This window comes from Mercenaria mercenaria, unplaced genomic scaffold, assembly GCF_021730395.1.
Source record: "Mercenaria mercenaria strain notata unplaced genomic scaffold, MADL_Memer_1 contig_3543, whole genome shotgun sequence".
NCBI classification, from domain to species: domain Eukaryota; kingdom Metazoa; phylum Mollusca; class Bivalvia; order Venerida; family Veneridae; genus Mercenaria; species Mercenaria mercenaria.
The window spans coordinates 21,465-44,312 of NW_026461692.1; the positions used below are offsets into that span (position 1 = coordinate 21,465).

Genomic DNA, 22,848 nt, shown 5'->3' on the forward strand with positions numbered 1-22,848 from the left:
CAACTGTACTTGTAATGTCAGTATATAAATATAGTTAAGTATATTGTTGGGATTAAATATGTTAAAACCAAAGGTCATAAACATTTTACATTCAACAGTTGAAATACATGAAAAAAGTCGAGAATGATCTTCAAGTCAGTTCCCGATCGTTTGTTATAGTTTGAAGTTGACCTTGACAACAAATATACTATTTTGGTTAACGGGGAAGTTGATCACATAATAATGATAACGAACTGTTTGCATAGAAATGACATATATCTTGCAAATGAAGTGTACAAGATAACACATGGCACTGTTTCCCCCTACTTCTAAAACAAATTGCTCAGTGCATATGGCACCCATTTTGTTTTGTATGAAGAAAATGGTGAGCTAATTACCTTTCAGAACAATGCATTTAGAACAATAAAAATAGCTTTGACTATATTATTTTAAGAAAATTTCAAGTGAAACTAGTTCGAGGGTTCTACGTCAAAAATGAGTCTAAGGTTATTGAGGAGAAACCACTTTAAAAACTCAAAGCCCTTACGGCCTTGACCTTTGAACTATTGACACCATAAGCGATAAAGGTCTTCTATTGACCAAGATTTATGTCTCTTTGTAGTATGAAGGTGAAAGGATAACATATTTTCATGTTTGCTCTTCTTATACGGAGAGACCTTTTCCACTCTTATCGTCATCATATCCTGTGTTATATTATTATAAAACATCACGACTGAATGTGTGGCTGTGCCTTTTATCTGCAATGGCTAGTCTTTAGACAGTTTCTCGGAGTGACTATTGGCATGTCGCTGTAATTGTAAGTTGTAATATCAGTGTTCAAACTGGTGCTTGTTAATTTCGCTGTGAAGTCTAATGCCATCTGCAAACAGAAAAAGAAATTCCATCATTTGGGCTAATGGAACTACATGCTTTGTCTATCTAATGACCATAAATACTGAAAATATGCACGTTTTTCATTATCAATACTCAGGACACCAAACTGCAATACACAGTACAAATATTACTTTGAAAACTCAAAACACAGTACACCACCGGCGCTCATTTATCACCGATTTCTCCGTGATTTGAACATGTACAAAGCTGAAATTTTGCACATTTTTTCTTTGTATGTAACTAAATAAATCGTTCGATTCAGATTTTCCCCATAATGCAAATATATTATGGTATCGAGACAAATGTGTTTACAGCATGCATTTATCAAATGATAAACTTGTCATTTTGTCACAAATTTTATCATTTCTACTGAAGATTGACTCATTTTACGCTTGTAAGAGCATTTACACAGTATCTAGTTATGAAAATTAATGTTCTTTTCTTCCGCAGTAGTATAATACAATAGTAAATGAGGGTTTTACTTACCTTGTTGACGAAAAATAATCAAGTTTTCGGAAAATAACTTATCACTTAATGGCAATATCCGGTGTACGCATCCTCACCGTGAAGACTTAAAAGCGAAACAAACAGCCAAAACAGACGTTTTAACACCAAATTCCCCTCTGCCGTAAACGGTATCCTATATTTTGACTCCTCGGTGGGATGGGCATCATTTAAAAATGCCCTCTGCGGTAAAGTTTATCATACGTGACTATACCTGGGTCCCTTTGTAGGGTCATAACGTCGGTGTAGACGTACGGACAGACTTGAAACTTTCCAGGATTATCCCCAGATGATTGATCGTTTGACTTGTAAGGAAAATTTGATAAAAATATTTTGGAAACACTTCGAAATGGGCCGTTGAACATGATTTTCGCATCAATTTTAATAAACGTCCAATTTAAACAGCTGAATTATTCTTTATTTCGCAAAGTTGGCGACCAGGATTAATTATGTAATATGTTAAGGCATTTACACGTATGCTTGCACCAGAATATTTTCATGGAAAGTCGAAATGAAAAAATACAGCTCAAAAGACTAACACCACTATTCATCGTTATTGATTTCTGACCTCTGTGGCAGCCGAATCCCTCGGCGTGGTGGACATCAGGTAATAGGGTGTGTTATTGAGAAAAGTGTTCTTTATAGATTAAACAAACATGTGTAAATTAAAACAGTCTTTACTAAGAATAAGTTGCATATAGGAAATACCACTATGCACTGCTTCGGTTGGTTAATGATCTTCTTATTGGTATGGAGAAACAGGAAGTCACGACCCTTATTGCAATTGACTTAATTGCCTCATTTCACACTGTCGACTCCGACATTCTGATAGATGTCCTAGAAGTACAGTATGGTGTCCGTGAAACAGCGCTTCAATGGTTAGACTCTTACTTAATGCCTCGTACTTGTAAGGTTGTTGGACCAAATGAGCCGTGCCATGGGAAAACCAACATAGTGGGTTTGCGACCAGCATGGATCCAGACCAGCCTGCGCATCCGCGCAGTCTGGTCAGGATCCATGCTGTTCGCTATTAGTTTCTCTAATTCCATTACGCTTTGAAAGCGAACAGCATGGATCCTGACCAGACTGCGCGGATGCGCAGGCTGGTCTGGATCCATGCTGGTCGCAAACCCACTATGTTGGTTTTCTCATGGCACGGCTCAAATGTCTTTTCGACCAAATCAGCGTTTTTCATTAGTTCTAAAAGTGGTAGGAAACTTCCCTTCGAAGGGTTTTCCTACAATAAGGATAAGAGCGATCCCAAGAGTGGGAAAACCTATTGGAGAGTTGAGTAATGATATATTTGGTGATAAATCATGTTTTACGGTTGAGTCTACTTTTTAATCGAGTTAAAAACTGGAAACACATCAGTAAAGTGGGTGAGTAAAATTCGGTCAAATTCGACAAAAATTCGGTTAAATATACATTCGACATAATTTCCTACGAGACCAATTTTACACTCGACTAATTGTCATTTCTGTCAAATGTCTTTTCGACCAAACGTCTTTGGACCAAATGTCTTTTCGACCAAATGTCTTTCTGTCTTTTTGACCAAATGTCTTTCGACCAATGTCTTTTCGATCAAATGCCTTTTTGACCAAACGTCTTTTCAACCAAATGTCTTTCGACGAATAGTCATGGAGGCAATATCAACAATGCATATTCATCAGACCGCCAGCTTGAATGCAATGTGCCTCAGGGTCCGTGGCTGCATCTCACCTATGCTGGAACCCTTTTTGGTGTCATTCCCAAATCCATATCAGTCTATGGTTTTTGTCTATTTCGGTTGCGCAACTAAAATAGATTGAACATAGATAAAATTCAAAGCTACATGTTATTCTAAAACTTGACTTTTGTTTCAAGTAGTTAAAATAAATTAATAATTATTAATCTAGAAATTATAGTGAAATCGATTCCGTCCAGTTTTTTTTAATACTTTAATTTTAAAGTGGAGTAATTGCAAATTTCATAAAAAGTTATAAGATATACGTTTCGAGCAGGCTACGGATCTAACTCTATCTATCTTTATGTTCCCTAAATAGATCTCTAACAGAATATATGAAAAGTGAAAAATGTCATGAAATGATGCTCAAATGTGATTGACCTTTAAGTTGTACTTATCGACATTCCTGTGTTTTTCATGGGATTTATATCGTGCAATTGTCATACATTTACAATTGTGTTACACGATTGTTCCCAGTAAGTTCCAGTCCATATATAATACTGCATACTTGCATAATAATCGAATAACTATTGACGGTGACATTTAACAAGGTTACGTCAGTTCCGACATTCTATTTCAATTGTTGCTGGTATTGAAAGAACGACATGATGTAGAGAATTTCTCGAAATTTGTTATTTTGATAAAGCCGAAACGTTAAAAGAGTAAAGCAGAGTGGAAAAGTATGAAATCCTTAGAATAATCGACTTACTTTTTTAACACTTACTTTTCTAAAAACATTTCTTTGTTAAAAAAGGACATAATTGGCCTATGAGAATGCCAGAACCATACTTTGAAGCGGTATAAAGTTTACTGTTAGTATTGGAGACAAGATTTCGAAACTAGTTGACTGAACGTCGGTCGGGCTTGCCAGAGTTCAAAAACAAAGACGACACGAAGAAGTTAAATTTCCAAACAAACCTTTTGGTACTGGTACCTAGGAAGAACCACCGGCATCTGTAAGCAAGCTTTCCCAACATGAAGAATCCAACACCCCGAGCGAGGTTCGAACCCACAGCGGTGAAAGGCAAGTATTCGAAATCAGGGATCTGATAACTTGATACAGTGGGTAATATAAATGTTGCTTTCTCCAGAAATCTTTTGAAGTCTACGCCTTCTATAAATTCACTCTGTTTCCTTCTGTTCAAGTGTTCACGTTTTTAGTCAGACGAGCTGCTGTATTGGTCGTAAACTTTTCTGGTGAGAAGATTCGTTTGTTCAGTTGTGAAAGATGAAAGGAATAAAGCTGTTAATTACATTTATGTATTGCTAAAGCATTTTCCGGCTGTTCATCATATTTTTGCAAAAACACATCCTCGCTTTTCTCGGGCTGACAGAAAGATTTAGCAGACGACAAAAAAATCCTCCTTTAAGGTAACTTGACATGAACAACCAAGATGGCGTCACGAAATTAGGGTTGGTCACATTATTTACCCCTATAGACAATATGCTGCTATAGAGGTATAAAGATGCATTTTAATCATTTAACGCACACATAAACAATTGTAAAAATGCATTTAATTTATAAAATTATAAAATCAAATGTTCTGAAACTCACCATGAAAACTAGTCAATTTTTGTGCGCATTTTGCGGAAAAGTTATGTATCCAAACTGAAAGTAATTTATATCATCATATGTTTGAATATGTCCTTCAGGTGCTCCACCTATGAACAAAAGAACTTATCCTCTGAGTTTTATGCTATTTGCTCTGGAATTTCATCAGTAAATTATAAATTTCAATATTTTGTTGCAAATAAATTCAGTAACAAGGGGCTATGCAATTCTAAAAATATGTTTATTGTAAAACACACCCAGTCCTATGAATGGAAAATGAACCTAAACATAGCTGATTTTGGGTATATTACATTATATTTTATGACCCTTTCATGTTCAAATGAAGAAATCCTTATCTAAACTGTCTCTTTATTTTTTGGGAGGCAACAGAAAATCAAGAAAATGTACTTTATCAATTATATTAAACATACATTAATTTAGTATGGCCTAAGATCCACGCTTTCCATGAGATTTCCATGCAAGTCAGTAAAGTTTTGACATTGAGGGTTATTCAAACAGTAGCAAACACATTTGAACTAGGACACAGATTGAAAAGATTGTAAACGTTTTATAAAATTTAAATACAAACAATGTAGAATTACTAAGAAATGAACACATCACTCAAAACTCTTAATATGTGAGGATGTAAAGTCTCAGAAATAAGGACAAAGTAAACTTACATGTACTTTGAATTTTTTTAACGACCCCCATACTGCAGGCAGGTTTCAACTTTTTAGGGTGTAAAATATAGAAATTTATAATTTACTGATGAAATTCTAGAACAAATAGCATAAAACTCAGTGGATAAGTTCTTTTGTTCATAGGTGGAGCACCTGAAGGACACATTCAAAGATATGAGGATATAAATTATTTTCAGTTTGGATACATAACTTTTCCACAAAATGCGCACAAAAATCGACTAGATTTCATGGTGAGTTTCAGAACATTTCATTATATATTTTTATAAATTAAATGCATTTTTACAATAATTTTATTGTTTATGTGTGTGTTAAATGATTAAAATGCATCTTCAGACCTCTGTAGCAGCATATCGTCTATAAGAGTAAATAATGTGACCAACCCTAATTTCGTGACGCCATCTTGGTTGTTCCTGTCAAGTTACCTTAATTTATGTTGGGAATTTGTCAACTGACAGTAATATTGTTGAAAGACTGCTGTTACTCCGCTACATTCAATATGTTTCTAGTTTTGCATCATAAGATTCTTTCACTGGTTGTAGGTGCAGATGGGAATTTCTGGTCTCGAGGGTAACTGTTTAGGCGGTTACGAGGCTCCAGCGCAAAATGAACGGGAATTGTATTGCTACGTAAGAGTTCAATTTTGCAGGATAATGTGCTTACTATTTTTTACTTCATTCCATTAAATACAGCTAATATCAGAACGTCATCGATCTGCTGGTGACAAGAACGCTGATTTTATGCAAACATGGTTTTTATAAATAAATAAAACAGAATGGCATCTAACTCAAGTAAATTCCGATTTATGTTATAAATTTTCAAATGATATCATCTTTTAATTTTCACGATAAAAAAGTTTCTCCTGTAAAAATAATGAAATTTTAACCATACTCCGATTAGAACATGTATGGACAAAGAGAGATAACTCGTATTACATGTCGTCATATTGTTTAATAGTTACTTGATATTACGTACATTTGACATGCTTCGTTATTTATATATTATACATGTTATATTAAAGAGAAATAAATTAATTTTAACAAAATCAGCCCCATTTTGAGTAACAACACAGCATTAAGCATTTGACATTTAGTCGTTTTAACAATGAATCATTTTAGTGTAACTTCTGAAATAAAATTAATGTTTACTGATGGAAATTGCAAATTCGCCAAAACAAGCTAAATATTAGGTTAAAATTCATTTCATTGCCGCCAAGTTGTTTTCCTGACAATTCGTGCTGTATTCTCATCAAATGACTCTCATATTCATTTTATTATGGCGAACTTGTTTTCCTGACAATTCGTATTGTATTATTATTAAATGACTCTCATTCATATATGTTCTTAGATTAATCAATGACACAATTAACAAGAGGGTCATAATGGCCCTTTATCGCTCACCTGTCATCATTGCACTTAAGTACAAGAAGGTCAAAAAAAATCTTAAAAGAATCACGAGAAAATATAGTTGAAATTTTCTTAAAGGTACAGATCTGTCAAAATACACCTATAAATTAGGGGTCCTAGTCCCATTCATGTTGTACCATGGAAAAGTGGTCTCCGTTTTTCTCTACGGCCAATAATAAAAACGTTACTAAATAAGCTATTTATAGTAACATAAAAGGAAAGAAATTAAAAAAAAATAAGGATCTGCCAAATAAAAACAAGAGCACTGCAATGCAATGCAAATGCAGAGCAATATACACACAAAACAAAGTCATATGACCTTTGACCCCTAAGTGTGACCTTGACCTTGAAGTGAGCCATCCGAAACATGTGCTCTGCACAGCGATTCGATGAGGTGAACATTTGTGTCAGGTTTTTTTGAAATCCTTCAAGGGGTTCAACAGTTACAGAGCAGAAGGGAAATTGCTAACCAACAGACAGACAGAGGGACACGGAGGCAATAACATCATACGTCTCTTTGGGCGTATAAAAAGGAATCGAGATCTTATGGTGATACAAGTTGTGTGCAAGTTTGGTTAAAATCAAATAATAAATGAAGCTGCTATTGTGCAGACAAAGTCAAAATACCTAATTTTGGCCCTTTCAGGAACCATAACTCTGGAACCCATTATGGGATCTGGCCAGTTCAAGAAAGGAACCAAGATCTTATGGTGACACAAGTTTTTGTGCAAGTTTGATTAAATTCAAATCATAAATGAAGCTGCTATTGTGCAGACATGGTCAAAATAGCTAATTCTGGCCCTATCAGGGGCCATAACTCTGGAACCAATAATGGAATCTGGCCAGTTCAAGAAAGGAACCAAGATCTTGTGGTAATACAATTTGTGTGCAGGTTTGATTAAAATCAAATTATAAATGAAGCTGCTATTGCGCATACAAGGTCAAAATAGCTAATTTTGACCCTTTCAGGGACCATAACTCTGAAACCCATTATGGGATCTAGCCGGTTCAAGAAAGGAACCAAGATCTTATGGTGACACAAGTTTTGTGCAAGTTTAATTAAATTCAAATCATAAATGAAGCTGCTATTGTGAAGACAAGGTCAAAATAGCTAATTTCGGCCCTTTCAGGGGCCATAACTCTGGAACCCATAATGGGATCTGGCCAGTTCAAGACAGAAACCAAGATCCTATGGTGATATATTTGTCACAAATAAGGGGCAATAATTCAAATGTTTGCAGTCTCAGTTTTAGGGTATAGCCTCAACAAACATTTTATGAAAAGGATTCATAATTCTAGGCCATATACTTTTTGAGCTATGAGCATCACAAACAAAAAATCCACTATTTTGACTATTTCAAGGGCCATAACTCTGTAATAAAAGCTAAGATTCTCAAGAAGAATGCTATGTGTGCAAGGTCACATCACGATAAAGACTCCAGCAAGGTTTCCTGAATTTACATCTAATACTTTTTGAGGTAGGCACATAATTAGGTAAACAAGCAAATTCGATGAATTGGAATCCCCCGCCGAAAGGGTCAGAGTTGAGGAACGGCAAAAAAATATATCCTGCAAAAAGTTAAGAATGTTACCAAGAAGCAAATAATTTCATTAGTCAAATTAAATTAAAAGAAAATGAATGGTTTGTTTGGGGGGGGGGGGGGGGAGGATACAACAGTTTGCATGTTGATTATAAATATTGGTAGAAAACGAAAAATAAAAAAAAATAAAAAAAAAATAAAAAAAAAATGGGGGGGGGGGGGGGGGCGGAGGGGGGTGACCAATGTAAGGTGGTGACCAGGTGTAGGTACACAACATCACATGTTTATAATAAATGTGCATGGAAAAGAATGGAAGAAGTTTAATGAAATTCTTCCAATTGGTTGGTTTGTTATGTACAGATCTGTGGATTTTTAAACAATTAAAGGGCAATAACTAAATGGAAAATTGACCAATCGAAAAAAAACTTGAAGGGCATCGTCGCAGTATCTTGTTTCATGTCTATTTCAAGTCTGATGAAATTCTACCTGCTAGTTACTGAGAAATGGCTGCAGACGGACATTTTTCATTAAATCAAGGGCAATAACTCTGAGGGAAATTGACCTATCAAAAAAAAAACTTGACGGGCATCAGCGCAGTATCTTGGTTCATGTCTATTTCAAATTTGATGAAATTCTACCTGTTAGTTACTGAGAAATGGCTGCAGACAGACATTTTTTATTAAATCAAGGGCAATAACTCTGAGGGAAATTGACCAATCAAAAAAAAAACTTGACGGGCATCATCGCAGTATGTTGGTTCATGTTTATTTCAAGTTTCATGAAATTCTACCAAGTAGTTACTGAGAAATGGCTGCGGACGGACGGACGGACTGACGGACGGACAACGCCATTTCAATACCCCCCTCCCGATTTCATCGGCGGGGGATAAAAAGTGCATAATTAGTTGAAAAGGTGCATTTTTTTTGCTATTTCAGGGGCCATAACTCTGAAAATAGGGGGTGGAGCCAGCCAAAAAATTAGAGATGTGCAAGTTTATATCATGATTAAGACTTATGCAAGTCTTCAACCATTTATACTAAATACTTTTTGAGCTAGGTGCGTCACAAGGTGAAAATGTACACTTTTGACTATTTCAGGCGCCATAACTCTAAAAATAGGGAGCGGACCCAAATGAAAAATAGGAGGTGCGCAAGTTAATATCATGATTAAGACTAATGCAAGGTTTCATGAATTTATATCAAATACTTTTTGAACTAGGCATGTCACAAGTGAAAATGTGCATTTTTAACTATTTCAGGGGCCATAATTCTGAAAATAGGGGGCGGAGCCAGACGAAAACTAGGAGGTGCGCAAGTTCATATCATGATAAAGACTCATGCAAGGTTTCATCAATTTATATCAAATACTTTTTGAGCTAGGCGCGCCACGAACTTCGGACGGACGGAAGGACAAGACCAAATCTACATGCCCCCACCACTCATGGGGGGCACAAAAAGAGTAAATCTACTTTGCTGATTCATGAAAACTAATGGAGCAGTATTTGGCATATATCGTTACCTCAATGAGACGAGTGTCACGTACTTTTTTCAGACCCCTATCTCAAAGGTCAAGGCCACAAGGAGTCGCAAACAATTCACGGGCCTTTATCTAAAAGGACAAGGTCTCTTAGGAGTAAAATGTTTATTCAGAACTTGTCCAGGCCAAAACTTTGACATATATTAAACAATCTTATTTATTGGACATAAATGTTTTCCTCAATGTGGCAGGTTGTCTTGCACATAATAATACGATAGGCATGAAAAGTCGCTATTTTAAATGAAATAAGTAAGTTTACAACATTTATGCATGTCCTAACATATATTTGATGCCTCTTATATACTTTCGTAATCCTAGCCTATTCTCATAGTGTTGTCTTGAAATACGGAACTTCTGTAATCCTAGAATCGGAGGCTAGGATTATGGTACCGTAACGGTGTCGGCCCGGTACAATTTCTCCTTCTTTGCTGTATGGTAAAACAAGCACTTTTGGACATGGATTGTGAATTTCACAACAAAATTGCAACATTGACAGCTCTGTATTTCTGAAGAGTAATACTATCCCAGTCAATATATCACAGAAAAACACCACCATCAACGATGAACTTTTTTGCTACACATCAAAGTATCTAGTCCATGTTTAAATTTCCCACTGACATCTGTCATGGCCACCAGTCTGGTGTAGTTTTTTAATCCTTGCGCACAGAAATGTAATCCTGAAAAACACATATAAAACAACTGTTAAAGACATCAGAAATGACAAACAAGACGACCATGATGGTCCTGAATCGCTCACCTGTCCCCATATGAACTGAGTATGAAGATAAAAATTCTGACCAATTTTCATAAAGATCCATTGAAAAATATGGCCTCTAGAGAGGACACAAGGTTTTTCTATTATTTGACATAATGACCTAGTTTTTGAAGGCATGTGACCCAGTTTTGTACTTGATCTAGATATCATCAAGGTGAACATTCTCACAAATTTTCATAAAGATCTCATGAAAAATATGGCCTCCAGATAGGTCACAAGGTTTTTTTTTATTTTTAGACCTACTGACCTAGTTTTTAATCGCACGTGACCCAGTTTCGAACTTGACCTAGATAACATCAAGGTGAACATTCTCAACAATTCTCAAAAATATGGCCTCAAGATAGGTCAAAAGGTTTTTCTATGTTTAGACCTAGTGACCTAGTTTTTGACCACAGTTGACCCGGTTTCAAACTTGACCTAGATATCATCAAGATGAACATTCAGACCAATATTCATACAGATCCCATGAAAAATATGGCCTCGAGAGTGGTCAAAAGGTTTTTATATTATTTAACCTACTGGCCTAGTTTTTGACCGCATGTGACCCAGTTTCGACCTTGACCTAGATATCATCAATATAAACATTCTGACCAATTTTCATACAGATCCCATGAAAAATATGACCTCAAAAGAGATCACAAGGTTTTTCTATTATTTGACCTAATGACCTAGTTTTGGACCGGACGTGACCCAGTTTCAAAACTGACTTAGATATCATCAAGGTGAACATTCAATGATTCTGACCAACTTTCATAAAGATCCCATCATCCATTTAAAAATGTGACCTCTAGGGAGGTCAAAAAGATTTTCTATTTTTAGACTTACTGACCTAGTTTTGGATGGCAGTTGACCTAAAATTTCAAACTTGACCTAGATATCATCAAGATGAACATTCTGACCAATTTTCATGCAGATCCCATGAAAAATATGACCTCTAGAGAGGTCACAAGGATTTTCTATTATTTGACCTACTGACCTAGTTTTTGACCGCAGTTGACCCAATTTCAAACTTGACCTAGATATCATCAAGATAAACATACTGATAAATTTTCATGCTGATCCCATGAAAAATACGGCCTCTACAGAGGTCACAAGGTTTTTCTATTATTTGACCTACTGACCTAGTTTTGAACTGGACGTAACCCAGTTTCAAACCTGACCTAGACATCATCAAGATGAACATTCTGACCAATTTTCATGCAGATCCCATGAAAAATCTGACCTCTAGAGAGATCACAATGTTTTTCTATTTTTTGACCTACTGACCTAGTTTTTGAAGGCACGTAACCCAGTTTCGAACTTGACCTAGATATCATCAAGTTGAACATTCAGACCAACTTTCATGAAGATCTTTTGAAAAAAATGGCCTCTAGAGAGGTCACAAGGTTTTTCTATTTTTAGACCTACTGACCTAGTTTTCGACGGCACGTGACCCAGTTTCGAACTTGACCTAGATATCATCAAGGTGAACATTCAATGATTCTGACCAACTTTCATAAAGATCCCATCATCCATTTAAAAATGTGGCCTCTAGGAATGTCAAAAAGATTTTCTATTTTTAGACCTACTGACCTAGTTTTGGATGGCAGTTGACCCAATTTCAAATTTGACCTAGATATCATCAAGATGAACATTCTGACCAATTTTCATGCAGATCCCATGAAAAATATGACCTCTAGAGAGGTCACAAGGATTTTCTATTATTTGACCTACTGACCTAGTTTTTGACCGCAGTTGACCCAATTTCAAACTTGACCTAGATATCATCAAGATAAACATACTGATAAATTTTCATGCTGATCCCATGAAAAATACGGCCTCTACAGAGGTCACAAGGTTTTTCTATCATTTGACCTACTGACCTAGTTTTGGACTGGACGTAACCCAGTTTCAAACCTGACCTAGACATCATCAAGATGAACATTCTGACCAATTTTCAAGCAGATCCCATGAAAAATCTGACCTCTAGAGAGGTCACAATGTTTTTCTATTTTTTGACCTACTGACCTAGTTTTTGAAGGCACGTAACCCAGTTTCGAACTTGACCTAGATATCATCAAGTTGAACATTCAGACCAACTTTCATGAAGATCTTTTGAAAAAAATGGCCTCTAGAGAGGTCACAAGGTTTTTCTATTTTTAGACCTACTGACCTAGTTTTCGACGGCACGTGACCCAGTTTCGAACATGACCTAGATATCATCAAGGTGAACATTCAATCATTCTGACCAACTTTCATAAAGATCCCATTAAAAGGACGACGGACGCCACACGATCACAAAAGCTTACCTTGTCACTTTGTGACAGGTGAGCTAAAAATGTACACAGTATCAATAAATACATTTGGAATATAACATGTCAAAGTAGGGATAGCGTTAAATTGGGAACTTCAAAATTTCAAAGAACTACTTTCTAGGATACAACGACCCGGAAGTACTTCTATACCGGGGTGACACCTAAATCTTATCAAATTTTTAATTTAGCCAAATTTTTCCTACAAAATCCTGTAACTTAGGGTTTTGCGAGAAAAAATATTACAAGACATTGTCATTGCAAAGAAAATTTAAGTCCACACAAACAAAAAATCCTTACCAGGTAGAGACAGGTCAAAATACACTTAAACATTAGATGTAACATTCATGTTGTACTACAGGAAAGTGGTCTCGATTTTCCCCTACGACATGTAATGAAGAAGTAACAATATAAGCTATTTATAGTAACAACAAAGGGAAGTAATTCTAAAGAAGGGACCTGCGCATGAACCTTCGTCTGGTGCACAATTGTGCCAAGTTACATCAAAATCACTCAATGCATGAAGAAGAAATGCTTCGGACAAAGTCATTCTTGTACCTGACCTTTGGCCTCTAAGTGTGGCCTTGAACTTAGATCTAGGGACCTGGTTCTTGCACATGACACTCCGTCTCCTGGTGGTGAACATTTGTGCCATGTTATATCAAAATCCCTCCATGCATGAAGAAGAAAGACTCCGGACAAAGTTTTCATTATTGTATCCTTTTACATCTAAGTGTGACCTTGACCTTAGACCTAGGGACCTGGTTCTTGTGCATGACACTCTCTCATGATGGTGAACAATTGTGCCAAGTTACATCTAAATCCCTCCATGTAAAAAGAAGATATGTTCCGGACAAAGTCATTCCTGAATTTGACCTTTGATCTCCAAGTGTTTTTTTGTTTTTTTTTTTTTTATTTATTTATTTAACGTCACACATGATAGGTCATATGGCGACTTGCCAGCTTTAATGGTGGAGAAAGACCCCAGGTGCCCCTCCGTGCATTATTTTTACACGAGCGGGCACCTGGGTAGAACCACCGACCTTCCGTAAGCCAGCTGGATGGCTTCCTCACATGAAGAATTCAACGCCCCGAGTGAGGCTCGAAACCACATCGATGAGGGGCAAGTGATTTGAAGTCAGCGACCTTAACCACTCGGCCACGGAGGCCCCGATCTCCAAGTGTGACCTTGACCTTAGACCTAGAGACCTGATTCTTGCGCATGACACTCCGTCTCAAAATGGTGAACAACTGTGCCAAGTTTCATCAAAATCTCTCCATGCATGATGGAGATATGCTCCGGACAAAGTATGCGGACGCTGCCTGCCCGCCTGCCAGGACGTATAACAAGAGGACCATGATGGTCCTGAATCGCTCACCTGTTCCCGCATGACCCAGTTTTGAGTATGACGTTGTTTTTTCTATTATTTGACAAAGTGACCTAGTTTTTGAGCTCATGTGACCCAGTTTTGAACTTGACCTAGATATCATCAAGATATCTTCAAGATAAAAATTCTGACTAATTTTCATGAAGATCCATTGAAAATATGGCTCTAGAGAGGTCAAAAGATTTTTCAAATTTTAGACCTACTGACCTAGTTTTTGACCGCAGTTGACCCAGTTTCAAACTTGACCTAGATATCATCAAGATGAACGTTCAGACCAACTTTCATACAGATCCCATAAAAAGTATGGCCTCTGGGGAGGTCTCAAGGTTTTTATTATTATTTGACCTATTGACCTAGTTTTTGACGGCACGTGACCCAGTTTCAAACCTGACCTAGATATCATCAAGGTGAACATTCTGACCAATTTTCATGAAGATCCATTCAAGGGTAAGGCCTCTAGAGAGGTCACAAGGTTTTTCTTTTTTAAGACCTACTGACCTAGATTTTGATCGCAGTTGACCCAGTTTCAAACCTGACCTATATATCATCAAGATAAACATTCAGACCAACTTTCATATGACCACATATAAAATATGACCTCTAGAGAGGTCACAAGGTTTTTTCATTATTTGACCTACTGACCTACTTTTTGACGACACGTGACCCACTTTCGAACTTGACCTAGATATCATCAAGATGAAATTTCTGACCAATTTTTATGAAGATCCATCCACTAGTATGGCCTCTAGAGAGGTCACAAGGTTTTTCTATTTTTAGACCTACTGACCTTGTTTGTGACTGCATGTGACCCAGTTTCCAACTTGACCTAGATATCATCAAGATGAACATTAAGACCAACTTTCATACAGATCCCATAAAAAATATGGCCTTTAGAGAGGTCACAAGGATTTTCTATTATTTGACCTACTGACCTAGTTTTTGATGGCACGTGACCCAGTTTCAAACTTGACCTAGATATTATCAAGGTGAACATTCTGACCAATTTCCATGAAGATTTTGTGAAATATGTGGCCTCTAGAGAGGTCACAATGTTTTTCTATTTTTAGACCTACTGACCTAGTTTTTGACCGCACCTGATCCAGTTTCAAACTTGACCTAGATATCATCAAGGTGAACATTCTGATCAACTTTCATAAAGATCCCATGAAAATTGTGACCTCTAGAGTGGTCACAAGCAAAAGTTTACGCACGCACAGACTCACGGACGACGGATGCTGCGCGATCACAAAAGCTCACCTTGTCACTTTGTGCTAAAAACTGCATGTGCAAAGACTAAACCTCAAGTTATTAAATTGTTTCTAAATTTAATAGAAGTTTAGTTGAGCATTAAATTCATTTTTTTTTTAAAATGCAAATAAATTTACTGGTATACTTTTTCTCTAAGCAAGTAAGGGTAAATACATAACATAGGTTATATATATATATGCATTTACATGTACTTTAACACTTTGCAGAAGACAGTGAATAAAACATGCTATCAAGGACACATCAAACAGGTCTGTGGACAAATGTCACAGCAGCTTACCAGGCCTCGACCTTAACTTTTTTCAGCAGTTGCCAGCAGGTCCACCAACTGCTAAAATCTAGTAGACCTGCTCAGACTTTAGTGGACCTCCAAGTCTAGCACATAAATAATTATTGTGATGTTGTAGATGTCATAGCTCCATATGACTCAAAGAAACAGCTAGGAGTTATTTCTTAAATAATTAAAAATGGAAGAACTGTACACAGCAATCTGATATCCCGAAAAATGATTATTTTGAAGTGTCCCAAAATATGGACACAATGATCATCATCCGCCCGACCCATGTTGAAAGCGGCGGGGGGGGGGGGGGGGGGGGGGAACAAAAAAAACAATTATCTGTAATTATTCTGTTGACAAACTAAGTAATTGGCCTTGTTTTCATCAGCAATTAACACCCCCTCAACTCGAAGAGCTAAAAGAGGTGTGTCGGTGTATTATGGCGTCTGAAGCAGAGATCAAAGCGGTATAGTTGCCCGAGATTGTCATGGCATTATGTCATATTTTCGCGTCATGTGACATTTCACTATCTGATCGTACTTTCTCGGTTCCTTGTTGAGAGGAAATCAATAAAAAAAAAATTTCTATGATTTTTTAAAAGCAAATGTGCAATATCCCGAATAAACTGACATGTAAATGTGTCAAACGATGATAGTGGATATCCTACCTCTGTGACCTATTTGCCCTCAAGGAATTTACATTATTGTTTGAGAAGAATATCTAACAAAGTGTCCTGTCAAAAAATACTTGTACAAAGATTCATTTAAAACTTATTAAAAACCGCAACAACACCATACTGCTTTATTTTAAAACCACATTTCTATTTATGTTCACGAGGTCTCGTAACCTATTCTGCCGCACTAACAGAAATCTGTTTGCCAAAAATCGTTTTACTGCATGTATTTAAATTGCTGCCGCTTTTTCGTTATTTAAGATTTTTATGCCCCCGAAGGGAGGCATATAGTTTTTGAACCGTCTGTCTGTCTGTCGGTCTGTCCGCAATTTTCGTGTCCGGTCCATATCTTTGTCTTCGATGGATGGATTTTCAAATAACTTGGCATGAATGTGTACCACAGTAAGACGACGTGTCGCGCGCAAGACCCAGGTTCTGTAGCTCAAAGGTCAAGGTCACACTTAGACATTAAAGGATAGTGCATTGATGGGCGTGTCCGGTCCATATCTTTGTCATCGATGGATGGATTTTCAAATAACTTGGCATGAATGTGTACCACAGTAAGACGACGTGTCGCGCGCAAGACCCAGGTCTGTAGCTCAAAGGTCAAGGTCACACTTAGACATTAAAGGATAGTGCATTGATGGGCGTGTCCGGTCCATATCTTTGTCATCGATGGATGGATTTTCAAATAACTTGGCATAAATGTGTACCACAGTAAGACGTCGTGTCGCGCGCAAGACCCAGGTCCGTAGCTCAAAAGTCAAGGTCACACTTAGACGTTAAAGGATAGTGCATTGATGGGCGTGTCCGGCCCATATCTTTGTCATCGATGGATGGATTTTCAAATAACTTGGCATGAATGTGTACCACAGTAAGACGACGTGTCGTGCGCAAGACCCAGGTTCGTAGCTCAAAGGTCAAGGTCACACTTAGACGTTAAAGGATAGTGTATTGATGGGCGTGTCCGGTCCATATCTTTGTCATCGATGGATGGATTTTCAAATAACTTGGCATGAATATGTACCACAGTAAGACGACGTGTCACACGCAAGACCCAGGTCCGTAGCTCAAAGGTCAAGGTCACACTTAGACGTTAAAGGATAGTGCATTGATGGGCGTGTCCGGTCCATATCTTTGTCATCGATGGATGGATTTTCAAATAACTTGGCATGAATATGTACCACAGTAAGACGACGTGTCACACGCAAGACCCAGGTCCGTAGCTCAAAGGTCAAGGTCACACTTAGACGTTAAAGGTCATTTTTCATGATAGTGCATTGATGGGCATGTCCGGTCCATATCTTTGTCATTCATGCATGGATTTTAAAATAACTATGCATGAATGTGTGACACAGTAAGACGACATGTCGCGCGCAAGACCCAGCTCCGTAGGTCAAAGGTCCTAAACTCTAACATCGGCCATAACTATTCATTCAAAGTGCCATCGGGGGCATGTGTCATCCTATGGAGACAGCTCTTGTTTAATTGTGTTTTTTGTACTTTCTGGTCATTTTTATTTTATTACCATAGTATGTATCGTTTATTTACTTTAAGAAAGAAAGAAATAATCAAGATCGCGCTGTTTGAATTTTTCAAATCATTATATGAAAATTCGATCGTTTTTAAAGAATTTTGACTACATTTCTGTCGATATCTTATTAAAATTGTTATAGAATTCAAACTGTATTAGTTCTCAAGCGGTGTTGAAAATGTGAAGCGATAATATTAAAAAATATATGCACTACGCGCGTTTTTTGTGAACGTGTCGATAAACAAAAGTAACGGCGATGTAAATTAGATATTACAATCGGGCGTAATGGAAAATTACCAGCATGACGTTTTGATACCTTTACGATTCGCGGATAAATTACAGTCAATCAAGTTAATTTTGCCTGATGTAATTTCTGAATTTGGTAAAGTTAAGACGTAAAAACCACTCGCCCGATCGGTCGAGTATACAGCGAAGTCCATTCGTCCTATCCTGACTTTAACTCGCCAATGCTAATAACTGTAGAATGTGGTACTTAAAGCAAAATCAACTTTCGTTTTGTTAATTTGCCGTTTGGGTACGATTTTTTCTTCTTTTTTGCACTTTTAAGGGTTTTATTTCATTTGCAGACCTTGAAAATTGGTTGACCGTCGGTCTACCTAACTTTTGATAGTGAGTGGACCTGCCGATATTTTGGTTGCGTTGGTCCAACGGTCCACTGCTAAGGTCGAGGCCTGCTTACAATATATTTATTTGAGCTATCACATCACACAAGATGGTTTATTACAGTATACAAACATATGAAAGGCAAGAATTTCTGATCATGACATATAAAGTTTGATCTTCAAATGTGACCTTAACCTTGGACATAGTTATATGGTGTTACCTTGACCTTGGACACATTTGCATTGGTCATGAACTCTACATGTCATCATTATGACTTGGACAATACAGGGTGCTTATATCAAAATCCATTCAGCTGTTTAAATGGTATGGAGTGGACATGGAGTTATCTCACATTTGACATTCCAAGTGTGACGCTGACTTTGAACCAAGTGATCTGACTTGTGTAGATTATTTATTCAGTCAAATTATGATGGCTTACAGAAGTGTGTACTTACATGAAAATCTATAAGTTTTGCAAAGACATGCCTCATACTGAGTGTGTAAATTGTTACCTGAGTTGATCTGTCGACCGACATATCGTGTAATGTATGCATATAACAGTGGTATTGATGAGTAGACAACACACTGTCTCAAGTCTTGGTAAAATCACGCCAGGAGGTGAAGTATTCTGAAATATTTAAAATAATTAAATAAAATGAAAATAAAACAAGATCTGCAGAGTGTAAATTCTTAAAGTTTCCTAAAAAAACATCACCTTCATTGATAGAAAAGAGCTTACACATCCACAAACCTTCAACAAATAGTTTTAACTTCTGCCTAGTGAGCCATTCAAAAAGTGTTTAATTACACGATATCAAGTTTTTTTCTCAAGTTATGATTTTAGCAAAGTAAACCTATAATTGAACAATGAGCCAGTCAATAGCACAAACTAGTAACTGGCAAAAAAGAAGTTATGTAAATGAATTTACCATTACCTATAACACATATTATAATAATCATGTATATCATATACTTACTCTTTCATTTTCATTTAAGGATGCTGAAAAGTAAAACATAACAAGAGCTGTCACTAATGGTGACAAATTTCCCCGCAGCACCTTGACCTTCGACCTGGTGACCTTGACCTTCGACCTGGTGACCCCAAAGTCATTAGAGGTCGTGTACTCAATAAGTATTATCAGCATGTGAAGTTTAAAGGTCCTGGGTGCAGTGGTTCGCGAGTAAAGTGCCTTCATGCAAAAAGTTAACATTGGCCCCTGTGATCTTGTCCTTTGACCTGGTGGCTTCAAAGTCAGTAGGGGTTGTGTACTCAATAAGTACTATCAGAATGTGAAGTTTTAAGGTCCTGGTGCAGTGGTTCGCGAGTAAAGGGCCTTAACATTGTGACGAACGAACGAACAAATGAATGGACGGACAGTTGAAAACTAATATGCCTCCCTTCGGAGGCATAATAAAAATATAGTATTACAAAATATTCTAAAAAGTCAGTGACTGAAGAGTGTGCACTTTTTTCCTGAATTAACTATCACATCACATGCAACAGAACTGTCCATAAGACAGCACACTGGGCTTTCTTCAGTGCTTGAATAAGAGCTTTGCCTGTAAAAGTCGCTTAACTCAAATATATAATCAGAGTTATGATGATTCTTTCTTCTGGTGTAGACTTTGATAGTGTATAACTACTTTAAATTTAAGTTCTGACAGTAGCAGATATTGATCTTTATATTAAAACTTTAACAAAATAATTCTAAGTTATAAAGGAGTATCACTCTGCCAAAATTCAAAACAGAGTTATGGAGATTGTTTCTTCCAGTGAAGCTTTTATAAATAACAATTTCAAGTTTAAAGCAGTATACTTACAATCGTCGGAAGATTTGTTAAGGAACAAACCAGCTGCTTTGAAATACTGGATAGTCAATGTTACAACATCTCCCTCTGTTTTCAATGCTTCCATCACCTGATCATTTGTGTAGGTCTCTATGTTTACATCATTCAACTTAAAGTAAGGAAACAGTATGAGAAGAGGGATGGAAACATTTAGTCAAAATATAAATCGAAATATTTCAGTTAGTTTAAGGTTATTGTACAGCTTGTGAAGAAGCGATTGCAGAATAACTTTATCATTACTAAATCCAGTTCTTCTGAAAAGCCACGTCTGTTCAAACCAATGACCTTCCAGCTGAACACACTAAGCTTAGCAACTAGACTACCACACTCCTTTACATTTTCTCCTCCAATGTATCAAACTTAAAATTCTCATTATATTGTTTAGTTTATCTGCTGGAGTTTCAAAATCAATTGTCAAAGTTTCATTTTATTTATTATATTCATTATACTGACTAGTAGAAAATAGCTCATGGCAAAATTGACAAGCTAGTCAAAATCAGAAAATGCCCTGTGAAAAATCATCCGACTGGAACATGAAGACAATATGTGCTCTCTTGACAGTGAATTTATTTATTTTGTTTGGTTCATCATTGCACAGGCACAATCGTAAGTCATATGGCGACTTTTCTGATGTGATGGTAGAGGAAGACCCCAGTTGCCCCTCCGTGCATTATTTCATCAAGAAAGGGCGCCTGGGTAGAACCAACGATAATCTATAACCCAGTTGAATGTCTTCCTCACATGAAGAATTCAGTGCCTCCAGTGAGGCTCGAGCCCACATCGATGCCAGGCAAGTGATCTGAAGTCAGCAAACTTAACTGCTCAGCCATGGAGGCCCTTCTTGATAATGAAGCTTCCTATGAAGTTTCATTAAATTCGAACCAGTGATTGCTAAGAAATATTTCGTACAAGAAATGCTAATGGGCAGATGAAGAAGCACCTATATTGTCGCCCGTCCTATTTGCTTCCCCTCCGGGAAACATAAAAATAACCATGGTTATAAATGCTTTACATGATAAGAAATTATTACCTTTTGTACAGATTCTCTGATATAAAGAGTTGTTTGGTTTTCGCAGCTGCCTGGCCGGAAATATATCTAGATATCATGGCTTGTGCCAGAGGCTTGTGCTCAGAACATCCCTCAACACTCAACCAAAGTCCTCCTACTATCTCTCTATGGACTGCAAATGTGCAAACATGGAAATATGTTAGTCATAAATATTGCATGTTCCTGTGTATTAGACGATCATTCTATTAGAAGGGTTCTTTTAATATCTTCAAACTCAGCAGTATTTTACAGATCCTTTTATAAACAGTTTTGTTCAAATGACAGTGACTCATTTGTTAGACAAGGTAACACATAAGGTCTGATATCTAAGGAGAAAAAATGTTGCCTAGCAGCATTGAAAAATTAGTATAATTCACTAGGGACTCGTTTTCCTATAGGTAGACCTGTACAAAATTATACATCCTTATTTATGGTCCCTGAATTTGTTTATGCGTATACTAAATTAAAGAGGGTCATTGACCCTAAAGTGCTCACCTGTGTACAAGGCTTCAAGTGTGATGGTGTAAGTACAAAGTTGGGTTTCTTCTAAGTTAGCCTATATTATATATATTTCACGCACACTTTTGAACCTAGGGCAATAATTTGAACAATTATGGTAGACATTACAAATCTGTTATCACACACCAAAGACCAAGGCTCTAGCTGTTATTGGTTCTGAGAAGAAAAGTGACTACACCCCCTGGCAGCCATGTCTTTTGAGGAATTGGAATATTCTGAACAATCTTGGTAGAGGGTCACACAAGAACCATTTGCGCAAAATTATTTTAAAGTCAGGCTAGTAGTTTCACATGAAAATGATGTTTAAAGTTTCCATATTTATAGGGCGGGGTCAATTTTGACCCGGGGGTCATGCTTTGAACAAATTTTGTAGAGGTCCACTAGGCAATGCTACATGTGAAATATCTAAGCTCTAGGCCTTCTGGTTTATTTTTAGAATTTTTTTGAAGATTTTCCTATGTAAAATCAAGTGACCCCTGGGGCAGGGTCATAATTTGAACAATTTTAGTAGAGGTCCACTAGGCAATGCTACATCTCAAATATCTAAGCTCTAAGGCTTCTGGTTTTTGAGAAGAAGATTTTTTAAGATTTTCTTATGTAAAATCAAGTGACCCCTGTGGCGGGGTCAATTTTGAAACAATTACTGTTAGTGAACAAAAAAGGGACCTGCCAAATTAAAACAAGAGCACTGCATTGCAGAGCAATATGCACAAGAAACAAAGTCATATGACCCAAGTGTGACCTTTACCTTGAAGCTATCCATCCAGAACAT

At 37.0% G+C, this 22,848-nt stretch overlaps 1 long non-coding RNA gene across 1 annotated transcript; it reads right to left on the reverse strand.

The window, feature by feature from the left end:
- Positions 1–9,972: 9,972 nt before the first annotated feature.
- Positions 9,973–21,677, reverse strand: LOC128553165 (uncharacterized). The gene is made up of 3 exons (XR_008369282.1): positions 21,540–21,677; positions 19,174–20,618; positions 9,973–10,510 (listed from the first exon to the last, which is right to left on the reverse strand). It is a non-coding gene; the product is annotated as an uncharacterized LOC128553165 (long non-coding RNA).
- Between the last annotated feature and the right edge of the window lie 1,171 nt (positions 21,678–22,848).